This window comes from Penicillium verrucosum (genome assembly GCF_028828655.1).
Source record: "Penicillium verrucosum strain IBT 35672 chromosome Unknown utg000004l_segment0_segment0, whole genome shotgun sequence".
NCBI classification, from domain to species: Eukaryota; Fungi; Ascomycota; class Eurotiomycetes; order Eurotiales; family Aspergillaceae; genus Penicillium; species Penicillium verrucosum.
In genome coordinates, this window is record NW_026643213.1 from 2,679,622 (window position 1) to 2,698,505 (window position 18,884).

The following is an 18,884-nucleotide window of genomic DNA, read 5'->3' on the forward strand; positions in this document are numbered from 1 at the left end:
TTTATACGCGAATAATTATAGAAGACTCTATTAAAAGAGAGATTCTAGGAACTTACTCGTTAATATTAATAATTAGAATAGGAGAACTAAGAGTTAAAGAATAAGATTATAAAGCTTCTTAATAAGAGAATTAATATTAATAAACTTATAATTAAATATAATAAGATAATTACTTATCGTAATCTTATAATCTATAAATATAAAGACTTAGCTTTCTATCTCCTTTCTATCTAGAATCTAAATATAGCTAATATTAGTATACTAATTATAAAGACTAATATTACCTAAAAAATAATTAAGATATCTAATATACCGATACTTAATAATAGTAAAGAAATAAGATTTAAAATATAGAACACTAATGGTATAGCAAAAAGTCTAATGGCATAGTCTACTAAGCCCTTTTGGTCCTAGCTTTCTTGGCACCTATCTTTCGGTCTAGGTGTTATTTATTATGGTATCACCATAGTAAAAAACACAGCCCTTAAACCACCCTAGCCACATAGTACTCCACGATCTCCTCCTTGATCTGCTCTATGATCAGCCCTATAATGATGCCACTATTAGATCACGTGATCATAGCTGTCTACTATAAGATCACGTGATAAATAATTATCTATAATAATTTAGATTATATGATTATAATTGTCTACTATTAAATCATATGATAGGGTTAATCAAGCCTTGGCACCTACAATGAAATCTCTGTATGCTAATTATCGTCTATTAATTTCGATCTCCTATAGTAAAACCTTCATTTCTTTACTATTTTTTGCATAAAATATAGCAAAAAATGAAGTATATAGAGTGGGGAAAATGCAGAAGAAGGATTAAAATCTGGGAAAACCTGGGTATATATAGCCTATTGAAACCATCTGAACATGGTCTTATTTACTAGCAAACTATATAAACTATACAAATAAACTAGCAAATAGCAATCATGATCATATGATTTAACGGTGGTATTATTATGGGGCCGATCATGGAGCTGATCGTGGCTAGGGTGATTTAGGGGCTGTGTTTTTTACTGTGGTGATACCATAATAAATAATACCTAGACCGAAAGATGGGTACTAAGAAAGCTAGGACTAAAAGGGCTTAGTGGACTATGCCATTAGACTTTTTGCTATACTATTAGTGTTCTACTTTAAAATATAGGAAATAGTAATCTAATAAAAACTTAAAGCTAATATAGATTATTACTCTCTTCTTATCTATTAGAGATTTTATATATAAAGCTAATATAAAAATAAAGCCTAATTATATATTATTCTTTAAATAAGCGTTAATACTAGTATTCCTTATAAAAATATAGAGGATATTATTACCTATTTAAAGACTATCTTTATAAACCCGAATCGACGCGCCGAAGTATATATTACTTACTACCGACTAAAGATAAAATCTAAAGATAACTTTATTAATTTTCTTATAGAGTTTATATAGCTTATAAAAGAAGCTATTATTATAATTAAGAATTAGAAATAAGATCTATATTCTAAACTCTTATATTTACTTTAAATCTAGATTATATAGGCTATTAACTAAAAGATAATCTTATTTAATATATTTATATAAAATTACTAAAGTATATTATATAAAATTAGCTTATAATAAAAAGCTAAGTCGATAAATTCTTACTTTTATATAAATCTATCTTTAAAAAGCGGTATAGGTACTATTATAATTAGTTCGAATTTTATTCTTTATATAAAATAGAAAGATAGTACTAAATATATTAGCTTCTTTATATCTAAGTAAGAGATCTTAATAAAAAAAGATTATTATTTTAATTATAAAAAGCGAGGATATATAATCTATAATTATCCGAAAAAGAAGTTAAACTAGCCTACTATTATAGTTATTATAATTATTACTATCTTTTAAATTTAAGAAATTATAGAACTCGAAGTAAGCGATAAAAAGAATCTAAGAAAAGCTTTTACTTAAAATAAGTCTCTCTCTTAAATAAAAAGAAAGTATTACTATTTATACTAGACTTATAGAAGTTAATTAGTAATCCTAAAGATAACTTAATTTTTAATATATAACTTATATATAATAGTTACTCTTTTTCTATCTTAGTACTAAGTAATACTAAAGTAAATAGATATATCTTTATTAATATAATAATAATTATATTATTTAGTAAGTAATTTAGAATTAAGATATAAAGACTCGGCTATAAATATCTAGTATATAAATTTAATAATAAACTAGCTAAACTAATATAATACGCCGCTATTTTTATAATTTATATAGATAGTAAAGTATAATAATAAGTCCTAATATTAATTATAAATCTTAGATAATATAATATAATCTTTAAGCGGATATAATTTACTAAGTATAATATTCTCCTAGATTATTAATAGTACTAAATAATTTAGCTAGATTAAAGAAGTCTCCCTAATAAAGTTATAAATAAAATTATTATCTCTTTTCTAACTAAAATCTTAAAGAAGTTATCGAAGGTAGATCCTATTTATTAAACTAATATAGAACGATATAATCGTCTTTTTAGATAATAAGATTAATAAGATTAATAATTATTTTTATAATTTTAATATATCTAAGAGCGTTAGTATAAATACTAATAAATTAAAGAAAAATAGAAGATAATTCGAAATTTAGAGGATAAAATAAAAGTTCTAAAAGCTTAGATATTAATAAAAAAAAAAGAGTAGTCTTTTATTAATATCGATATCTATATAATTAGAGGTATTAAATTTAATCGATTTTATATAAGAAGTAAGATTAATAAAAAAACCGAAATCTTTATAATCTCTCTCTATAAGATCGATTATATTATTAATATTAAAAGCGCCTAAATATAAGATCCTAAAATTAGTAAGATATTCCGGATCCTATTAAAAAAATATTATAATCTTATAAAAGTTTTCTTAAAAAAAAGATTAGATAAATTATTATCTTATAGATCTAAAATTAATTATAATATTATACTTAAAGCTAAAATATAATCTAGATATTATTCTTTTTATAAGCTATTTTTTTATAAACTAAAAAAAATAAGAGAGTATATTATAAAAAATCTTAAAAAAGGATTTATTATTCTAAGTTTAGTATTATATATTTCTCTAATCTTAATAGTAAAGAAATCTAGAGATAGTCTTTATTTCTATATTAATTTCCGAAGATTAAATACTATTATAAAAAAAGATTATTATCTATTATTATTAATTAATAAAATTCTATAATAAATTAGTAAAGTAAAGTTTTTTATAAAACTCGATATCTAATAAGATTTCTACTAAATTTATCTAATACTAAAAATAGAAGAGCTTACTATCTTTTATATATAATATAGATTATTTAAATATAAGATTACGCTATTTAGATTAATAAATAGATCTATTATATTCTAATAGTATATAAATAATATATTATAAGAATATTTAAATAAGTATACTATAATCTTTATAGATAATATTTTAATCTATAATAAGATATTTAAAAAGTACTAATAATAAGTAAGAGAGATACTTTAATATCTATAAAAAGTAGGTCTTTAGATAATATTATTAAAGTATAAATTCTTAATATAAAAGATAAAGTTCTTTAGCTTTATTATAAATATAGATAGTATTATAGTTAATCTAAGAAAGATTAATATTATTTAGTTATAGTAAGTACTAATAATTATAAAAAGAATTTAGTTATTTTTAGGATTTTATAATTTTTACTAATAATTTATTTAAGGATATAGTACTATCTTAAAACCTCTATATCGACTTACCTAATAAGATATTTTTTATAAATAGATAGAATAATATAAAATAGCTTTTATATTATTAAAAAAAAAATTAATAATTATATTAATTTTTTATTATTATAATCTAACTCGATAAATAAAGATCGAGATTAATATTTCTAATAGAGTACTTAGAGTAGTTCTTTCCTAATATTATAAAAATAATAATTTCTAGTATCTAATAGCTTTTTTTTTAAAGAGTATATAGCCTATAGAATTAAATTATAAGATATAGGATAAAGAACTATTAGTAATTATTTATATATTATAGAAATAGTAATCTAAATTTAAAGATTTAATATAAAAAGATTATTTTAAGATTTTAATAGATTATTAGTCTTTTAAATATTTTATAATAATAAGATAGATAAACTAATAATAAGCGAGATAAAGTAAGTTCTTATCTTAATTCTATTTTATAATTAAGTATTATCTTAGAAAAAAGAATATTATAGCTAATATCTTATTATAAAAAAACTTATTTTATATTAATAATAATAGATAAATAATACTTTTATTAAGAAGTTATTTAGAAGAAGGTATTTATCTAGTTAGTTTAAATCTAATTAATATAGAGTTTATAATAGATATTATTAAGCGAATTAAATAAGCTAATTAAGAAAGTAATAAGCTAAAGAATTTCCGGTAAATTATTAGAGAAAATAGTAATTAGAAATAGATAATTAAAGAAGATTTACTCTTATTTAAAAAATAACTTAAAGTCCTAGATAAAGAAGATTTATATATAAGACTTTTTAATAATATATATTAATAATTATTAATTATATACCCTAGAATTAAGAAATTAAAGAAGCTTATCTTATTAAGATATTATTAATTAAGATAGATTAATAATATAAAATAATATATAGAAAACTACTTAATTTATAAATAAATAAAGGCTTAATAAGATTATATATCTAGATTATTATATTCTTTATCTATTCTTAAAAGATCTTAGTAGTATATTTCGATAGATTTCCGCTTATTTTTAAAGGATTATTATAATTATAATATTATTTTTATAATTATTAATCGACTAAATAAAAGACTAATTTCTATCTTTTATTATAAAAATATTAATATTAAGTAAATAGCTCGACTATTTATTAATAATATAATTCGAATTATAGATATTCCGGAGACTATTATATTAGACTAAAGAGGATAATTTATTTTAGAATTCTAGACTAAGTTCTACTAGATATTTAGAATTAAAAAGAAGTTATTAACTACCTATTACTTTTAAACTAATAAATAGAGTAAAATTATAAATTAGTATATAGTCTAGAGATTATAATTATATATTAAATAAAATTAAAATAACTAATTAAAGATTTTATTAATAATAGATTTTATAATATTAATTCTTTTATAAAATATTATAAAGTAGTTACTATTTTTTATTAAAAGAGATTATAAATCGGCTATATTCTTTAATTAAAGAGATTAAAATAATCTAATAGATAATAAATAAGATATAATAAATATATTATTATAATTCTAAAATATCTAGATAAAGATAAAAGATTAGATTATAAAGTCTTAGTAATAGATAATTTAATAAGTAAATAAATATTAAAGAAAGGAGGATTTCGATATCGGTAATTAGATTTTTATTATAATAAAAAATTAGTAGTTTAATCGCTTAAATTAAAAACTTTTTTATCTTACTAATAGACCCTATAAAATTATTAAAAAGATCGGAAATATTTATAAGCTCGATCTTTTAGAATCTATTAGAATTTACTTAGTATTTAATCTTAATAAGCTTCGAAAAGCTTTATTATTAGAACTATTATATAAATAATATCTAGATCCGCCGCTATCGATTAGGATCTCTAAGAAAGACGAATAAGAGATAGATAAGATTATCGATTTATATCTTTACTACTAGAAGTTATAATACCGAGTTTAATAGCTCGGCTATAATCTCGATCTATAATAGTATCCTATAAGGAATTTTAAGTATATACCTTAAAAAATTTAGGACTTCTATAATAATTACCCTTTAAAGCCCGGACCCCTAATACGCCTATAAGCCTAGATAAACGTAGCCGAAGACGAAGTCTTCCTTAAAGACTATAGAGATAATAATAAGCCGGTATTTAGGGGCTAAATATATTCTTAGTCGGGGGTTATATAACAATCCGTAGAGCTTTCTACTAACTAGCTCCGCCTTTAGACTAGTTAGTTAGTTCTACCGTATTTACCCGCCTATAGAGTTTTCTACTGATTATTTCCGCCCTTAACCTAGGACCCACCCTATATTGTCTTTGGTCCTATTATTGATTTCTTTTTTCTTCCTTTTCTTTTTCTTCTCTATACTTATTGTTCTAGTTGAAATGCACTCTTTTAATTAAGAACTGGCTGGTAACAGCCTACGAGATATATAGGTCCAATACACATAATCTCGCTTAGGTTACGTATATTGTATAACTAGTAGGTTCGGAACTATAAATAAAGGTTTATAGTTTAGTTTGAATATATACGTAGTGCTAGTTGTAGTTGCTTTATAGTAGTAATTCGTATTATATATACCCTTAGCACTCTAATCTTACCCCCCTAAAGACCCTTTATAGTAGGTCTTTATATTCTAAACTATCTTATTTTTAATCGGACCGTTATTAGTAAAATATAGTATCTATATACCGAACCTACGTAACTATAAAATAAAGTAAGGAGATACTAAACGCGCCTATAGAAGATAATTTTAAAATAGACCTCGGTACCTCTAAAAATAAAAATAAAAGGGTTTAGGTAGGTTCTAAGAACTAGACCGAACCTATCGCGGAAGAACTAATTTCTATTATAACCATTAAAGATAATAAAGAAACTAAAGATTTAAAGATAATAAAAGCCTATATATAATAGCTTATAGAACTTAAAGAGTATTTAGAGATATAAGTATAGATAGAGAAACGTATAACGGAATTAAATATAAAAGCTAAGCTAAGTATTCTTCTAATAAGAACTATAATAATAAAGAAGAAGATAATAAAATAAGCTTTAAAGTCCCTCTAGTATATTATATATTAAATATAAGATATCCTCTATATCTAATAAGTATAATAAAATACTCTAGAAAAATACTCTAAGAGTATAAGATATAATAAATAGGGTGTTGATATATTTGCCCCCCCTTTAGCTATTCCTACCCCCCCCTGCCTTGATATTCAGGCATCCGCTAACCGTCCTTCTCACCGCCTTCCTTTTTGAATCACCGCTTTCTCTAGTCAAGTATAGCACTCCTAGTAGTACCTCCATTTACTATATAAACCCCTAATAAAAATAAGTACCCTTTATAAAAAGTAAAGATTCATAGAAATTAAATTTAAAATTAACATTGCCTCGTTAAACCTACCTTTCTCTCCACTAATTCCTACTTCTTCTCTCCTTTATCTCCTATCTATTCTCTACTTTTACAGCTACTACGAGTCGCGGTACTACTTAGCGCGCTAGTCTTACAACTCGAGGTCGTAGCGTAGGAATAACTCGTGGTCGTGGTATAAGAATATCTCGTGGTCGAGGCGCTAAGGTACTTAGGCTAAGCCTAAGGCCCGAGCTACTACAAAGATTTGATATAGACTAAGTAAAATAGGGGGTTATATACGAATAAAAGCTTTAATTATATAGGAATAAGCATTTTTTTCTTATTATAAATATGATTTTTTACTATATAAATCAATATTCTAAAAGTAGAGATTTACCTAGCAGAAAAGAATTCTGCCATAAAATTAGGCAGAATCAGATAGGGGGGGTAGGAATAGCTAAAGGGGGGCAAATATATCAATACCTAATAAATATACCTAAATAGTTACTTCGGCTAATACTTATACTACTTTAAAAATAATATTATAAAGATAAATAGAGAAGTTAAAGTCTTTAATAATAATATAATAATAATAGAGAAGGACTACGGGCACACTTTTTTTACTTACGGCACACTTTCCACTAAACTACTTTAGGTATTTCTCCCGCTGGCTACAGTTTTTAACTACCCAGTATTATTTATTATGGTATCGCTATAGTAAAAAACACAGCCCCTAAATCACCCCAGGCACATAATACTTCTATAATCTGCTCTATAATCCGCTCTATACTCGGCCCTATATTAATTCCCTATAATAATACTCCTATAATCATGCCTCTATTAAATCACATAATCTAGATAGGGCTAATTGTTAGAGTTAATCGAGCCTTAGCACCTATAATAATGCACTATACTAATACACCCATTAAATCACGTGATTATGATACCTTTACATAGTGCCAGGTATAGATCACGTGATCATAGTGCCTTTATATAGTGCTAGGTACAAGTCACGTGATTATAGTGCTAGGTATAGATCACGTGATTATAGCAGGCTAGGGTTAAGCGAGCCTTAGCACCCACAATAAAATCTCTGCATACTAATTGTCGTCCATTAATTCTAATCTCCCATAGTAAAAGCTTCATTATTATATTCTATTTTTCTCTCCATTTTAATTCAATGAAAACGTCAAATAAGGCTCGATTAACTCTAACAATTAGCCCTATCTAGATCATATGATTTAATAGAGGCATGATTATAGGAGTATTATTATAGGGAATTAATATAGGGCCGAGTATAGAGCGGATTATAGAGCAGATCATAGAAGTACTATATAGCTGGGGTGATTTAGGGGCTGTGTTTTTTACTATGGCGATACCATAATAAATAACACTGGGTAGTTAAAAACTGTGGCCAGCGGGAGAAATACCCAAAGTAGTTTAGTGGAAAGTATGCCGTAAGCAAAAAAGTGTGCCCGTAGTCTTTCTTATAATAATATAGGAATCCTATATTATTAGATCTAAAGTACTAAAAATCTATATAAAATTTATCCGGTTCTTATAATATATAGTAGATAACCCGTAGATTATTTATTAAGAAGTAAAGGAATAATAAATATATTACTAATAGAGATAAGGCTAATTAGTTATAGTATACTCGCTATATATCGACTAGATAATAAAAAACCTATATATCTTACTATCGGAGAATATATATAAAATATATCTAAATATAAGTATAATTAATAATATTAAAATAGAAGATTATAGATAGACTAAAATAGATTTAGACTATTTATATATCGATTTTTTCAAATTATTTATAAATTATTAAATAAGACTTAAACTTATAAAAAAAAGATTTTAAAGCTAAGCTAATTTAATTTAAAGAAATAAAATAAAAAAGATAAACAATCTTTTATAAAAATATAAGATATAAAAAGAAGCTTTATAACTTATATATAAAGATTAAAAAAAGAAGTATAAGAAGAATTAAAAGTCTTTATTTATATATAAATATTATTATAAGTATAGCTATAAAAAAAATAAATACTACTCTTTTTATAGAAGGCTAAGCGATAATATAAAAGATAGTAAAAAAGATAATATAAAAAAATAAAAAAACCTAATATTTTAAATAATAGTTATATTAAGAATTACTACTTTAAATCTATACCTTCTAAAAATCCTTATAAATAAGATTATAATCTATATTAGGATAAAAAAAATCCTTATATATATCTTTATAGATTATAATATAGAATAATCTTTTATTAATTAGAAATAGGCGAAATAGAACTTAGAAGACTTATAACTCTTATTATAAATAATTAAAATTATTAATAGATAGGAGATTAGATCTTATAAAATATAAAAAATAAAATTCGATCTAATTAATAATATAAATATAAAAAAAAATTACAGTTTTATAATAAAAATAGTAAATATATAAGAATATAATCTAATCCTAGGATTCGAGTAATTAATCTATAAAAATCTATAAATAGATTAGAAAGAAGCTTTATAATAATATTATAATATATAAAATAAAAATAACTTTAAAAGAATTATAGTAGAAGATTATATATAAGATCTATTATAAGATTTAAAATATATTCTAATATATCTATAAATAAGCTTAATAAGATCTATAAGACTAAAAATAATATAAAAAGAAGTCTTATTAGAGGAATATATAGATTTTATAAATATATTTAACCTAATAGAAGTAGGGATCTTAATATTATATTTAAAAATAGATTATATAATTAATCTTAAGAAAGATATATAATCTCTATAAAAATCTATATATTTACTTTTTAAAAAATAATTTTAGATATTAAAAGAATATATTAAAAAAGCTATAAATAAAAGATAGATTTAATCTTTATAGAGTTTTATAAAAATATTAGTATTATTTATATTTAAAAAGAATAAAGGACTAAGATTATATATTAATTATAAAAACCTAAATAAGATTATTATTAAGAATTAATATTTATTATTATTAATAAAAAGGTCGCTAGATTATCTTATAAAAATAAAGATTTATAGCTAGTTTAATCTCTTAAATATATATTATTATTTATATATAAAAATAAGAAATAAATAGAAAATAGTATTTTATATAAAATATAAATTCTTTAACTATAAGATTATATTATTTAGACTTTTTAATATACTAATAATCTTCTAATAATATATTAATAAAGCCTTTATAGATTTTATAAATATCTTTATAGTTATTTATTTAGATAATATTCTAGTATTTTTATTTAATATAGAAGATTATATAAAATATATTTAAAATTTTTTTATAAAACTCCGCGAATATAAACTTTATATAAAGAGATTAAAATATATATTCTATACTATAAAAATAGAATTCCTTAATTATATTATTATATTAAAAGATATATAAATAGATTAGAAAAAGATTAAGATTATTATAGATTAGTTAAAATCTAAAAATATTTATAATATTTAGATATTTTTAGAATATATAAACTTCTATAAAAAATTTATAATATTCTTTTTAAAGATTTATAGATCTTTTAATATATTAGTAAAAAGATTAGATATCTATAAGAAAGGTATAAATAAAAAGATATAAGATTTTATCTTTAAAAAGAAGATAAGAGAAGTATTTATTATCTTAAAAAATTACTTTATAAAAATACTTTTTTTAATCTACTTCTAATTAAATAAAAGACTACTAATAAAGATAGATATATTAAGCTTTATATTAATAATAATTATTTTATAATTTAAGAAAAATAATTAATAATATCTCTTTATATTCTATTTAAGAAAGCTTAATAGGCTATAAATATATTATAAAATCTATAATAATAAGCTATTTATTATTATAAAAGTATTTAAAATATAAAGATATTATTTAGAAGATATTATAAATATTCTTATATTATTAGATTATAAAAATCTAAAAGATTTTATAATACTTATATCTTAGAATCTTAATAAAAGATAAATATAATAAATAATATAACTTATATTATTTAATTTTATAATATAATATAAAATAGATTTAAAAAATCTAGCCGATAAGCTAAATTAAAAGTCCGATTATACTTAAAAAGTAAGAGAGATAAAGTTAATAGATCTTATAAAAAGTAAGTTATTTTTATAGATTAGATAAAGCTTATAAAAAAGATCTTTTATAAATAAAATAAAAAAAGCCGAAAAGATCTAATTAAATATTATAATATATATAAAGGTAAACACTGTTGGCACAGCAAAAATAACTAATGGCATAGGAGTCTAACCCAATTAGGTATAGAATATCTTAGCGGTCATTTTCAGTCTATGTGTTATTTATTATGGTATCGCCATAGTAAAAAACACAGCCCCTGAATCACCCCAGCCACATAGTACTTCCATGATCTACCCCATAATCTGTTCCATACTCGGCCCCATATTAATTCCCCATAATGATGCTCCCATAATCATACCTCCATTAAATCACATGATCTGGATAGGGCTAATTGTTAGAGTTAATCGAGCCTTGGCACCCATAATAATACACCATACTAATGCACCATAATAATACACCCATTAGATCACGTAATCATAGTGCCAGATATAGATTACGTAATCACAGTACCAGATATAAATCACGTGATCATGATAGGCTAGGGTTAAGCGAGCCTTAGCACCCACAATGAAATTTCTGCATGCTAATTGTCGTCCATTAATTCTAATCTCCCATAGTAAAAGCTTCATTATTATATTCTATTTTTCTCTCCATTTTAATTCAATGAAAACGTCAAATAAGGCTCGATTAACTCTAACAATTAGCCCTATCTAGATCATATGATTTAATAGAGGCATGATTATAGGAGCATCATTATAGGGAATTAATATGGGGCCGAGTATAGAGCGGATCATGGAGCAGATCATGGAAGTACTATATGGCTGGGGTGATTCAGGGGCTGTGTTTTTTACTATAGCGATACTATAATAAATAATACTTAGACTGAAAATAACCGCTAAGATATTCTATACCTAATTAGGTTAGACTCCTATACTATTAGTGATTTTTACTATACTAACAGTATTTACTATAAATAATTATTATATTAATATAAAAAATTATAATAATATAGTAAGAGACCCTAAATATAAAATAGAGGTATAGATACTATATAAAGAAAATAATATCTTATATATTATTAAAGATACTAAGTTAGAAAATCTAATTTAGTATATTAATAATCTAAATTCTAATTTAAATTTAAATTCTTTAAATTTAAAGTTAAATACTTTTCTTCTAACTACTACCCTTCTAAATAAACCTAATAGCTATAAAGAAGCTATAGATAGTAATAAAAAGTATAAATAGTATAAAGCCTATATAGAAGAAGTTAAAGAATTAGAAAAATAATAAATATATAATATTAAAAATATACCTATAGATATTAAACCTATAAAAGGGAGATAGGTTTTTAAGAAAAAACTAATTTATAATCCTAAAAATATAAAGGAATTATATATAGTTAATAAAGATAAAACCTTTCGATATAAAGCTAGATAGGTAATTTAAGGTTTTAATTAAAAACTAGATATCAATTTTTTAGAAACCTTTTCTATAATATATAGAATAGAAATATAGTATATAATATTAATTATAGTAGTTAATAAAACATAGACTATCTTATAATATAACGTTAAAAATACTTTTATATATATAGATATAGATACTAATATATATACTATATTACTAATAGGTATATATAATAATAAAACTAAATATTATTATTTATTAAAAGTAATATATAGCCTAAAATAAAGTCTAAGATTATAGTATAAATATCTATTTAAAGCTTTATCTATATTCGGTTTTAAAGTACTACTTTATAACGAAGGAATATATATAAATAAAAAAACCGGTTATATCTTAATATATTATATAGATAATATTTTAGCTATTTATAAAGATATTAATTACTTAAAAGATCTAATAATATAATTAAAGTAATATATTAAAATTAAAGAAATAGGATCTATTTCTATATTCCTTAGTAATAATATTAAGATTAAAAATAAATATCTTTATATAAACTAAAATAAATATATCGAAAAACTATTAACTAAATTTAATATAAATTAAAATCTAGTAAAAATTCTTAGATAACCTAGTTTAAAATTATTTAAGAACTTAGATTAAGTATCTATAAATAATATTAATATATATTAGAAATAGATAGGATTATTATTATATCTAGTATTAAAAACTAGACTAAATATAATATTTACTACTATTTATTATTTAAGATTTATAAGTAATCCTAATAAAAAATATTTTAATATACTCTCTAAAATCTAAAAATATTTATTATATACCTCTACTAGAGGTTTATACTATAGTTATATAAGGAATAATCTTATATTAAAAGAATATTATAATATAGACTAGGAAAATAATTTAAATAATAGAAAATCTACCTCTATATATCTATTTAGTCTATCTCTAGATATAGGAATTAATAATCCTATATTATAGAACTCTTAATTATAAAAAATAGTTACTATTAGTAGTTATAAAGCCGAATATATAGCTTTAAGGGAAGCTACTAAAGAAGCTATATATCTAGAAAATATATTTAATTATCTAAATAATAACCTATATCTTAATTATACTACTTTAATTCTATAAATCCTAGTAGATAGTTTATCCGCTAAAAAATTAGCTAAAAATCCCGAATTCTATAAAAGGACTAAATATATAGAAATAGTATTTTATTTTATAAGATAAGCTATATTAAATAATAAAATAAAACTAATTTATATCCCTATAAAATATTAACTCGCTAATTTCTTAACGAAAAATATTAATTTAAAACTATATAAAAGTTTCGTTAATTTAGCTAATTTATATAATAGCTAATCTATACATTTATTTATAAAAAATAAATATAAAGATTAAGGGGGTATATTATATTTATTTATAAAAATTATAAATTAATTTATTTACAATTTTATTTATAAAAAACTAAAATTAGTTATTTATTTATTTACTTATTTTATTTTTTAATAATTAGATTATAAGGATAATACTATTATTAAAATAATAAGGTTATATAATAATAATATTATTAAACAATAGGACTATAAAATATTATTATTATATATAATAGGATTATAAGAAATATAATATAATTGTTAAAATATATAAATTATTAAAATTAATAAATTAATAAATTATTAAAATCAATTAATTATTAATCAAATTAGAATACTATATAGAATCATCGATTAATTATAATATAATATTAAATAAATTAATTATTAATAAATCATTAAAATCAATTAATTATTAATCAAATCAGAATACTATATAGAATTATTAATTAATTATAATATAATATTAAATAAATTAATTATTAATCAATTATATAATTTATTATTAAACTATATTTATAATATAAAAATGTAATATTAAATAAAGAATTAAATATATAAATTATTACGAATATTAAATATAACTATATTTTTGATATAAATATATAGTATATATTACCTAGATCTTAGTTTTTTATCCTTTATAGTTTTTCCTATAATTATAATACAATTCTTTTTTATAACCGATTTGTAACTAATTTATAATTGATTTATAACTGATTTCTAAAATTCTTTTCTCTTAATTTTGACTTCCCTATAACCTCTTATAAATATTAATCTCTTTATACCGGAAAATCTATACTATATCTCTATATCTCTATATTAAAGCCCTATAAAGATAAATTAATTTATAATAAACAATTAGATCCTATTAAAATTAATATAAGTTTAAAATCGATTATATTCTATAAATTAAAAAAAGAGGTAGAGGGCTTTAATATCTAGTATATTAGAAAGGCTATAAAGATAGCGAAAATACCTAGGAATAATAGTATATTAAATAATATAATCGTAATAAATAAATTCTAAAAAACTAATCTATAAAAAATAACTTAGAAGAAACTATAGAAGTTTTAATAGGATTTAAAAGAGAAATAAAATAATTTATAAACCTTTTTAAACCGTCCTAAATATTATTTATAAACTATAGCTAATAGAAACGTAAAAGTAATAATCTTTATAGTAAGACTCTCGTTATAATTAGCCTATAATAAATCTATTAGGCTAAGGTTATTAAAAGAGATAGTTTATAATCTTATAGTCGGTAAAATAGGCGTTACCCTAAAGATTAGTAAAGAATATATATTCTTAAATAGACTAATAAAGGGTATATCGTCTTAATAAAGAACGAAGGGATATAAGAGTAAAAGTCTTCCCGAAAGGCTTCCTATACTATAAGAATAATAATAGTCTCTATAAAAACCTATAAGTAAATACTTTATAGAAGGTCTAAGAAAAATATTCTAGATATTAGAAAACCTAAAACTACGCGTAAAAGCCTTATAAGTCCTATCTAAAATTTATACTTATAAAGTACTATACGAATCTATCTAATACTCTATTAAACTATTCTTTTTATACTTCGAATATTATTAGCGGTAGGAGTAAAAGAGGTAGAGGAGGCGGCGGTATAATAGATAGTATAATAGATAGTATAATAAGCGGTACTATAGGAGGCGCTATAGGTAGTAGTAGCGGTATAGCTCGGAAAATAATTATTAGAGTAAGCCCTTAATTAATTTAAGAATAAAGGATATTACGAGTACTAATAAATATCCTATAAGTAACGTTTTAAGCTAGGATATTAGATACTAGTATAACGATATTTACTATATTATTAAGATAGGGATCGATCTAGATAATATTAGAGGAAGATATATAGAAAGGAAAAATATATTTACTATAATATAGATTATTATTATATCCGGTTTATTTAATATAATATTATAACTTCTAGTTCTAGATCTTATTAATTAGAACTCGCTTAACTTTATATTTTTTATAGTCTTTAATAATTATAGTCTTTAAAGAGTCTTAAATTTATCTAATTAGGGATTTTATATTACTAGCTTTTTATAGTTTTTTAGTATAAAAAATAGAGTAAATTTTAATAATTTTAAAAAGATTGATTTTAAAGAAATAACCGGATTTTTTAAAGATCTTATATAATTTAGTTATTTAATTATTTAATTTCTAGTTTAGTCTTTATATTATTTAATTTTTAGTTATAATAAAAATTATATTATTTATATCGAAATCTAGTTTTTATCTATACTTATTAGTCTTATATTTTTATATATTTTAGACTAATTTTAAATTAGCTTTAATCTAGATCTAAATATCTTCTATTAATTTAATAAATTCTTAAGTATTTTATTTTAAGCTTATTTTTAGAAGTAGGCCGGCTATTTATTAGTCTTATAATATATAAAGCTAATATCTATATTCTATAATAAATAGCGATATTCTTATTAAATCCTATAAAAAGACTACTATTATAAAATCTATTATTAATAGAATTTCTAACTAATTATTTTAATAGTATTTTATAAATAATCTTAATTATTATATTATATATTAATTTATAATCTTAATTTAATTATCTATTTATAAATAATAGATAGTTAATAATTTCCTTTTTATATTTAAGATCTAATAAGACTTTTTCTAGAATTCTAATATAAATTATAGTCTTTAGTCCGAGATTATAAAGTCTAATATATTATAATACTAATATATATATTTAATAAATAGCCTCGCTATCTCCTAGCTTATAATTATTTTATAATATAAGATCGAGATTAGTTATTTTATTAATTAATTTATTATAATATATATTATATTATATCTATATTTATCCTTTAGGAATAATCTAAAGTTTATTATAATATATTACTAAAGCCGATCTAATATTAATAGTAGTTATAGTAATCTTAGTTTTTTATTATATTAAGACTTTATTTATTTATAAATTAAATAATTTTTTATATAATTTTTTATATTTTTTTATAATCCTAGCTAGAAATATTATTATTTAGCTAGATTAGCTATTTTTTTTTTTTTTAGGATATATTATTAATACTTAGCGGTATATCTCGTCTAATAAATATATATATAAATTATTATTTTTTAATATTACTAATCGGTTATTATAAATTAGTAATCCTATTAACGTAATTTTATATAATAATTCTACGTTTATTATCTCTTTTTAATATTACGCGAGGTTAAGATACTCTATATTTACTATTTTAATCTATTTTATAATATCTATTTTAGATATTAGGGTATTTACTAATATAAAAATAGCTATTATTAGATCTTTAGATTTATTTATAGTTTCTACCCTTTTTTTTAATTAGTTTAAAGATAATAGGATCTATATTTAGTAATTAATTAAGTTTTCCGGTTTATTTTTTTAGGATAATATATCTACTATAATATTTTTTATTACTAACTAGTACTTAATAGTAAATCTAAATTATACTAGTATTTAAGTTTATTAAGTTTATTAATTATTTAGTATTTTTTTTATTATAAAATATATTAAAGACTAATAGTTAATATATATTTTAAATAGCTTATTCTTTTATAGATCTTTTAATTTAGATCTTTATTCTATTAGTATTTTTATAATTATAAATATCTCTTTATTATAAATATTATAGTTTTATTTTATTAGCGAAAGTATCTTTAAGAAAAATAATATTAGGTATTACTATTTATTTATATTTTTTTAGATAAATATATCTCCTATTATTTTATTTAAAATATTAGCTTTAATTTAAGTCTCTACTATTAGATTATAATAATATAATATTAATATCTTTATTAAGAGCTTCTTTAGTCTTTTAAAAGCTTTTTAATAGTTTATTATCTATTTAAACTAATAATCTTTTTTTATTAATTAGTAAAGTAGTTTTATAATTTTACTATAATTCTAGATAAATATCTAATAGAAGTTATAGAATCTAAAAAAGAATTATACTTTTTTAATTATTTCTAGAACTTATTACTTAATAATAATATCTATTTTTATAAGATTTATCTAGATATCTTTAATACTAATAATAAAGCTAAAGAATCTAGTTTTTATTATACTAAATTTATATTTTAATATTATCGCTTATAATCCGGCTTTTTATAAATATCTTAAGATCTTTTAAACCTACTTTTTATATTAAATAGGGTCCTTACTATAAATAAAGATATTATTTATAAAGACTATAATAAAGTTATTTAAGTATTTAATTAAGATATTATTTATATATCTTTAGAATATTATTAATATATTTATTAAACTAAAAGATATAATCTTAAACTTATAAAATCTTAATCTTAATCTAAAAGTTATAAATTCTTCTAATATTAGGTCTATTTTAATTTAATAAAACTTTAATATATATCTAGCTTTATAAAGATCTTTATCTTTCTTAATTTCTTAAGTATTTTAAGAATTAATAAAAAAGGATATTAGTCTCTTTTTATTATTATATTAAGCTTTCGGTAATCTATATAGAATTATAATCTATTATCTAGTTTCTTTATTATAATAATTAGTAAGATAAAGAGAGCGTTATTAAAGATAATAAATCTTTTATATAAATTTTCGACGATATATTATCTTATTATATTAAGTTTTTTTATAGATATTTTATAAAATAGGCTATAACTAAATTTATTCTCTTTTTTAATTATAATTTTATAGTCGATCTTATCTTATAAAAATAGTAGTATATTTAAGTCTTTTTTAGAGAATATATTAAGATAGTTATAATAGGCCTTTAGGATTTACTATTCTAACTCCTCTCTTTCTAATTTATAAATTAAGATTTTATTAATCTTATATATATTTATAATAAAAATATTAGTAGTCTT